Raw genomic sequence first — 9,207 nt, forward strand, 5'->3', positions numbered from 1 at the left:
TGCATATTCATCAACTGTATATTCATCAACTGTATGCAAATTCATCGATTCCTCTCCATTTCATGCATATTCATCAGTTTTATACATATTCATCGATTCCTGTCAATTCATGCATATTCAGCCATTCCCTATGCATATTCATCATTTGTATGCATATTCATCAATTCCAGTCGATTTCATGCACATTCATCCAGATTTCGTGCATATTCTTCGTTTCCAGGCATATTCATTGATTCCTGTCCTTCATGCATATTCATTGATTCCTGTCCTTCATGCATATTCATTGATTCCTGTCCTTCATGCATATTAGTTGATTCCTGTTCTTTCATGCATATTCATTGATTCCTGTCCTTTCATGCATATTCATTGATTCCTGTCCTTTCATGCATATTCATTGTTCCTATCCACCAGATTAAAAAGGCTCTTGCCTCCTCCCCCCAGGTCACAATAAGCAGAAACTACAGTTTTTCAAGTGCTTCAATTTTTATTCTGTCATTTTACAAAATATATTTTTTCCCATCTCTGTCAACCTATTTCATATAAAAAGGACCATTTTTACGTTTTTACAGTCTCGTCACCAGAGACAAATGAAATTCTTGTAAGAATTACGTAATAAGATCAATTAACTCCTAATGCTCGTGTTAACTTTTCTGAAAAAAAGTTTATTCACTTACGTACCAAAGTAAGGCGATTTGGGAAAAAACCCCAATGAATTACGTATATTGTCTCTTGAACGAATATTGTGGAATAGTCAACGGACGGTCTTTGATTTTTTCTTGATGTACATTTCGGAGATTACCGAATTGTTCAGGTAATCGTCCGAGTAACAAAGGAAGTTCTTTCCTAAAATTACTGTAACAAGTTAACATGATCAAGAAATAGTCAACAATAAAAATGTTTTTGCTAATGCACTTTGCATCAGTAAAAGCTCTTTTGAAGCGACTCAAAAGAATTTATTACGATAGTAACCATAGCTTGGTTTAAAGAAACGAATTTATATTAATTGCCGAAAATACTATCCTCATTGATAAAACGCCCGTAAAACAAGCAAACATTTTTCCGGTTTCTGTTTAGTCACGCTAGTAAGCGAATTTTGCATCAATAGGTCAAATTCTCGTTTCCGACGATTGAAATGATTCACACTAATCTGAAAATCGGGCAGGACAAGTTCCCGTTTGAGAAAAATAAAAATTACTCCATTACACACGAAAAGCAAATGGCAAAGTCAAGAAACCCTGTCTGCCAATTGGCGTTTACAAGTTCCAAACTGAATTTCTGTAATTTAAAAGTGAAAGATGTTATAAACTGATGAAGTTTAACCAGGGTTGCAACGATTCACCAAGGTATCGTGCATTGCGATATTTCTTCCCATACTACGAAAATCAATAGCGTTTGAACACGATATTGCGATACCTCAATAACATTCTTCCTCCACATTTCAGACAAAAATCTTTCAATTATGCTTCTTTCTGAAATATGCTATGCATACACCACAGAAATACTTAAGGACGGTGCCTACTAATTAACAATATTTTTGCCCCGGTGTGTGATTATGCAGGAAATGTAGATCTTAACAAGTGTTATTAAAATCCAAAAAGAAAATTGGGGGTAACCACGCATTTTTCAAAGATAATTCATGAATAATATTTTAAAATACAAAGCAATGTATGGCGTTCTTTCTCAAATTGAAACTTAATTATCTCTCAAAAATGCATGGTTACCCCCAATTTTCTTTTTGGATACCAAGAGTACTTACTAAGATCTACTTTTTTCGGATAGTTTTAAACCGCACAAAAATATTCCTGTATTAGTAAGCATCACCGATAGGAAATCCGAGTATCTCGAGATGCGCAGAACGTATGCGTAATAACAATAGTAGGCACCGTCCTTAATATGCAGACAAGATGGCGAACACTTTAACTCGAGGTTCAGACTCTTATTGCTACAAAGAAGTCAATGTTGGAAGGAAGTCTAAATTGTCCACGTATCGCACATCTTTTGGCAGGCCTTGAATCGAGATATGTACACTAATGTATCGTATCGTAAGGAAGGTAAAGATGCAACCCTAGTCCTATTAAAAGTGCCTATCACCTCAACACACTTTTCCATTTTATTTATTCTCTGAAATCGTCCCAAATAGATCGTGTTATTTTCTGAACCTTTTGATTGAAATTTCACTTTTTATTGGCTTTGAAAGACGGGAAAAGTGATCAAACTTTGGTCAATAACCGAGCAATGAAGGGGAATGGGTTCAATACCGAGTTGACGTCACAGACTGCTTTGCATTGAGATAATTATTTAAAACAGTGATGCAAATTAATTTGTGACGTCAACCCGGTATCGAACCCATTCCCCTTCATTGCTCGGTTATGGATCAAAGTGAGACCACTTTTTCCAAGCCAATTAAAAAGTGAAATTTCCATCAAAAGGTTCTGAAAACAAAACGATGTATTTGGGACGATTTCGGAGCATAAATAAAGTGGAAACGTGTGTTAAGGTGATATGCACTCTAACTTCCTCCATCCAAAAATACCATTAGGTACAACGAATAGTGCTAAACCTTCGCACAGGCAAACCAACCCGAGTCATCCAAACCACACCCATTTCCACAATTATCTCGATTAACTGTGGTTCTCAACCGAGTTTTCTCTGTCCACTGGTGGAGGCACGTTGGATATGGTGCTGGGATTGGAGGAACCCATTGTAAGGTATCCAGCCACACCTGCAGTACCCGTCAGGTAGCCGGCCACAGAGGGTTTGTCCGAAATGAAGAGATCATGTTTCTGGTCTCTGTAAGAGGCCAACACTGAAGAAGCTTCTAGAATTTTGTTGATCTGAGAATGAACAGAATAATACACCTAATTAAAAAAAATGCCAACTAGTATAATATCCTTTTATCTTTGTGCTAATTAACCTCACTAAACTCGTGATTTGTTTTCAATTTTAAACATTATAATAAGGCCAACAAGTTTGATTAACAGAAGTATAACAAAATGATATTGCTGCCATTTTACATTTGCGCTCTATATGCTATTGAAAAAATTGACTAATAGGCCTTATCACGGTTTTGACCGCCATTTTGACGGGTAGGCAAAACGTAAAGAACTTGTAGTGTTTATATGGGGATCCGATGTCAAATAACTTTCGTTAAACGCTAGTTCTCAAAAATTTATGAATTGAGAACTGAAGGTACAGGGCAAAAGATTATACAGACCAAATTTTTGGCACTAACCTTTTACAGAAGTTGCCCAGCAGCGTTTTCAAATTTTCGATATATTTGTCTGTATTTTTTTCCCCCGAATTTTCGGTAACAATTACAGACAAATGTGTGGAAATCGAAAACGCTACCACGCAGCTTTTAACGAAGGCTAGTCCCTAAAAATTGGTCTGAATAATCCTTTACCCTGTACATTCAGTTTGCGATTCATAATTTTTTTTAGAACTAGTGTTTAACGAAAATTATTTGACATCGGATACCCATACAAACACTACAAATTATTTACGCTTTGCCTACCCGTCAAAATGACGGTCAAAACCGTGATAAGACCTATTTAAGGTGGCTCCATCCGCCTTTATATAATAATGCACGAATTTTGATTCGCTCCCACCTATGATCTATTAGAAGACAGACGCATAGCTGACGTCATCATCAAAAACGTTTGATTCTGTATTACATAAAACAAATAATGTGGTAAGAACATCAGTGACATGACGCGATAGGTTTTGTTCTTAACACATTTTGAAGTCATCCGTGATCTATTACTGAACAGACACACGGCAATAAGCAATCTGTTTCACGACGTGAAGGTCACGTGGGGAACGTGAGCAGTTTCGTTGTACAATTTACGCGCCGAACAACGTAAAATAAGCGCTAAATGATTAGAAAAGCACAGTAACATTTTCAAATGACGTTCTCGAAGCCGTCGTTGTTGTCATTGCTTACGCTTTCTAATAATCGTCTTTTTACCTCCATTCCATGCGTCAGATCTCGTAACATGGCCTTCAGAGCTTTGACAATCTGCGCCTTCGTCACTGCTTGGTTCTCCACTTTCAATGTTCCGTTCAACAGACCAAGAAGATACTGGACCAGCTCAAATTGAAGAGCCTGAAAAAGAGAAAGCAGTAGAGATGCATCGCTAACGTAATCGCCAATTGCCTTGCCTCCCAGAACAAGCTTAAGTATATTGCGAGTTGTTCGACATCTGTGGCTGACAGGAATGAAATTAAACGAAATTAAAATGTCTCTGACTTATTCCAATAGACCACTTTCGATATATTAAAATTCAGCTTGGCAGCGAGGCCTAGAGGACACAAACAAAGGAAACTGAATGAACATGTTTACTCATTTCTTTTGCTTGTGTCCTCTAAGCCTCATTATCAAGCTGAATTTTGATATATCGAAAGTGGTGTATTGCCGTAGACACGTTGCTTAACCTCTCTTCTTATAGACTTATTTACTCGGTGTTAAATATTACCATTTTCTCTTGGTATGGTATTAGTCTTTATTATATGAACGGGAGTGCTTTACCGGGAACTAAAACACTCGTAGGGCCAATACGACCACTATATCCAGGAACCGAGTGGCGTATTTTTCGTGTTTAACGCGAGTGGTCATATTGAGCAACGACGAAACGATTCCCGCCATTTTTTTGCCTTTTTTGTTTGAATTGAAACCCAGTATTTGTATTCAAGCCTGCTCTTCAACCTTAACCCTGTATCAGATTTATTCCAAATAATAAAAAGAAAATTACACGTTAGCTCGAACATATGAATTTTATGTTCTCGTCGCAAGAACAATAGGGAGCTTAAGCACGCTGGTTTTTGAGACCCGGACGGCAACCGGAAGAGAAAATTTTGCGTGCCAGAACAGTGCCTCCTAGATTTTTATACTAATTATCTCTAATGGAGCAAAGATACTTAGCAATGTAAATGTGGTTGTGTGAAGACAAGTTAAAATGGAAAACAGCTCACTTCCGGTTGCCGCCCGCGTCTCAAAAGCGTCGCGTGCTCAAGCTCCCTAATATCTCACGAGTGAGCGCGTCTCGCCACTGTGTAATATCCTCTATATCTTGTCCATTTGTCTTATTTTCACTAGCCTTTGTAAAGTATCTATATCATCGATAAGGGACTGATCTTCAAAAATAAAAACAATACCTATGATACGAGCTGTGTATGGCTCTTTCCAAATATTTTATAAAGTCCTTCACAAGCCGCCCCCACTACATCGGGTCTGGTATCCATAGCCTTGATCACGTGACTGATACAGTCGTTAACTTGTGCCATGCTCCGAACACAGATCTGCAAAAAGGTGGACAAGTAAAGCTGAATAATAAGGGCTTCATGGTACTAGGCATACATGCCACAATGCGTCATAAGGTGTCTCTTAAGGCCTAAGAACTTCATGTCACTTTGCTACACCAAAGTAGCGTAAATTTCATTATGTGGCTGTATTGTATCTGTCTTTGCCTTATTAATCAATGAATTGCGAATTTTAAGCTGGTTGAAGCATTCATCTCTGATGACTCGCGCATCCATGGAAAATCCGAGAGTACTTGTTTGTAATCTATAGGCCACTTTCGAAAATACCATAACACTATTTGTTAGCCTGTGTACAGACCACCCCTCCCCTCAAGAAAAAAAAAAACGGAGAGGAACGGTCTGTGATTTACCGTTAGTAATCGTGTTCCGGAATAATTTTGCACACATTATTTAGTAATCTACGCTGACCAAAATTTGCGTGGCTCATATTTCGTTTGGAGCTAAATTCTCAAAATGGTTGTCGAAAAGGTAGGTTTCAAACGTGCATCGAAGAGCGTCTCCGATAGTTTTAAGATACCTTGGCTTTATAGCATAGAAGCACTCTTTAAAGGAGAGGATGTATTTGCAAGTCTTCCAACCAGGTACGGCTCTGATCTTCAACCCGATGAGCTGTTATTTTCCTCGGTGTGTACATTCTCAAATCTTCCATGGCATCACGCTTTGTAGATTGTACTTGAGAATGGCTAGACTGGTTGGGATTACATTGACTGGTAAGGAATAGCGGGAGACGTTTTCGAGTGAACTATCTTTCACCTCGTGAAGAGCGCTTTCGTTTCTTTTGCGCTGACAATTCCTACAAATGTACGTCGAATCGATTTCCACTTTACACTCCATAGATAACAATTCCGCTCGTACTTTAAAAGAAAAACCTCTTTGACAATCAAAAAGATTTTTATTCGTATTTTGTACCGTGCTCAAAGTACACACGAACGAACTCATTGTAAAATCTCTCACAGTGGTTCTCACGGTGTTGATGTGGAGAAATAAAAATAAACGCCAATCAAAACTCGTTGTTTCAATGATGTAATGATCGATGGGTAATAACCAATCAAATCATTTTCCACACATTCCAGGAAAAATCACGTGGTATGGAACACGATTATCAACGGTAAATCACAGACCGTTCCTCTCCGTCTGTAGTTAGTCTGTACACAGGCTAACTATTTGTTTGCCCTACAAAAGTTTGCATACCCATTGTTATAAATTTCTCTTTGGACCATTTTAAGTCTCAAGAGAAAATAAAAACAATGCTTATGCAAACGTATTGGAGGGCAATCAAAGAGTATTATGGCATTTTTGAAAGTGGCCTATTTTCAATGAAACGGGTAAAAAGACAGTGACACTTTGTCAGGCTTACCTCATTACTGAAAAGACTATGAACAACGAAACTTCAAGGTTGAAATTTCAACCACGTTGACAAAAACATAAAGTTTGAAGTTGCTCTGGTATTGAGAAATTTGAATGAAGCTTAAAATGTTTCCACACTCCTGTATAATGTCCGCATCAGATCCTATGTTATCGCAAGTGTCCTTTTATAGACCACTTTCAAAATGGCGTCCACCTTTACATTCTTTTTAAATTCTTTTGAAATTTGCTTGTCGTAGTGCAATCTCGTCCCCAGAGTCCGCTTTTCTTTTGGTCAGCACCAAGAACACGGACTCGGGCCGCTTCCAAGGCAGAAGTCCGCAAATCACGGACTTCCGGCTCGTCTACACACGCTTAGAAATTTCAAAAATGTTATCGCAAGTGTCCTTTTATAGACCACTTTCAAAATGGCGTCCACCTTTACATTCTTTTTAAATTCTTTTGAAATTTGCTTGTCGTAGTGCAATCTCGTCCCCAGAGCCCGCTTTTCTTTTGGTCAGCACCAAGAACACGGACTCGGGCCGCTTCCAAGGCAGAAGTCCGCAAATCACGGACTTCCGGCTCGTCTACACTCGCTTAGAAATTTCAAAAAACACTGGTTGTCAACGGTTACAAAAATGGACCTTCACTATGACTGCACATAAATAGAAAGTGACCAGAGTCTGTGTTCTTGGTGCTGACCAAAAGAAAAGCGGACTCTCGGGACGCGATTGGTCATAACGAGGCTACAAAAGCTTATTGGCATTAAAACAAAAGAACATTTTATTTGGCTGCTATTATGAAAGAGGTCTATAAGTTCACCAATTTCCTGATTTTGAACAATCTGACAGCCTTACCTCATTAGCAGAAAGAATATGAACAACTTGAACAGCGGACTTAATGGCTCCATCATTTGAAGAACTCATAGATTTTATGTTAGGGATATGTCCAAGGCCGGGAACCTGAAGGTACAGAAAAGCTCTATTAATTCAACAGTCTCTCAGCAACCCAAGGAAACACAAAAGTAAATGCGCTTTACATGAAACGCTGGATTTGCGCGTCAGTTCAAATCTCGCTCTCCCCATTCGTTGAATTTAAGAAACGGCAACTGCTACGGCAACGACAACGCCAGAGAAAAACTAAGGAGAAATGGTCGTGCCGCACACACTGCATGCAATTTAGTACCTCTGCAAAACAACGTAAAAGAACCAAATTTACGGTTTTAAGGTGGCTCCAACCGGTGTCAAGAATTTGGAGGGGATGTCTTATTACAAGGATTTACTCAACGCACTGCTTCACCTGACGGCAATGTTATGGTACCATATGAAACCCCAATAATTGGTTAAAACGATGAACATATTAATGTGACGTAATAAATTACCATGGAAACAAAATAACCATCTACAACGCCCTATATTTCGTGTCGTGACCCCCATTTCTTATTGCTGAAAAGTGATTAGAAGGCTAAGATGAAACTCTCTGCAAAATTCTGGAGCGGATTAGAGCCACCTTAAAATTTTCCAATTGTGAAGGTTGCTATGAATCTGCTCCAGAGAATCTTTTTAAATTTTGCAGAGTTCTATGTTATAACTGTCATCACTCTCCAGCGAAAAAAAAAAGGAGGGGGGGGGGGGGGCCGAGTTTGTGTTTGAGATACAAGTGCTTAAACACAAAATACAGGGCGTTTTTAGATGGTTCTTTTCTTGTTAAGCACTTATTGGTGTTTCATATGGTATCATAACATTGCCGTTAAGTGAAACAATTGGGTAGATTTAATCCTTCCAAACAGAACAATTTATTGAAAGAGTTAAAACTGGTTTGAGCCTCCTTAAAGACAACGCAAGTGTTCAACAGTGAATCTATCATTCTTTCCCTTTAATTGAAAACCGTTTGAACTGATTCAGTTTCAAACCGACACGGAGAAAATACTTGCACAACTATAGATCTCACTCCTGTAGGATTAATTTGAGAAAGCGCGGTGACATCGTGTGCAAATAATAGTCATGCTCACCTGATCTGCAAGTTGAGGTTGGGCTGTGAAGAGACAGAGCGTGGCCTGGGTAACGGTCTCCAGAGACTCACCCTAAAACCGGTTAAACAGGATTAGTAAGGCCACGTGAGCTAAACGAGAAAGCGCACGAAAATTGAAGCAACAAGGAATAAAACGAAATGACTATGGTAACGCAAGACGAATCACCATTTTCGTCAAACACGAACGACTTGGTCGCAGCTGTGATGAACTTACATTTGAGGATGATTTGGTTAACAAATCAACAAACGTCTGCAGCAAAGCCACGAGGAATTCCTTCGGTTTCCGAAGAACCTATGATAAAAAAGAACGAAAACAGGACATAAAGCAAGACTGCAGGATAAGTGATAAACTACAACAAGAGTGATTTGTAGGATGATTTTCTTAATGCTGCAAATCTATCAACGCCAAAAAACTGAAGATTACAGGACATAGCCAATTCTAATGTATAAAGAGGAAAACAAACCTCAACCAGAATAGAATGAGGAGCATTTCGAAAAAAGACGCATGATAGC

The 9,207-nt window shown here is 38.7% G+C and overlaps 1 pseudogene; it reads right to left on the reverse strand.

Moving 5' to 3' along the window:
* Positions 1 to 477: 477 nt before the first annotated feature.
* Positions 478 to 9,207, reverse strand: part of LOC137987989 (dnaJ homolog subfamily C member 13-like) — a 34,266-nt pseudogene continuing 25,536 nt past the window's right edge.

This window comes from Montipora foliosa, unplaced genomic scaffold (genome assembly GCF_036669935.1).
Source record: "Montipora foliosa isolate CH-2021 unplaced genomic scaffold, ASM3666993v2 scaffold_401, whole genome shotgun sequence".
Classification (NCBI taxonomy): domain Eukaryota; kingdom Metazoa; phylum Cnidaria; class Anthozoa; order Scleractinia; family Acroporidae; genus Montipora; species Montipora foliosa.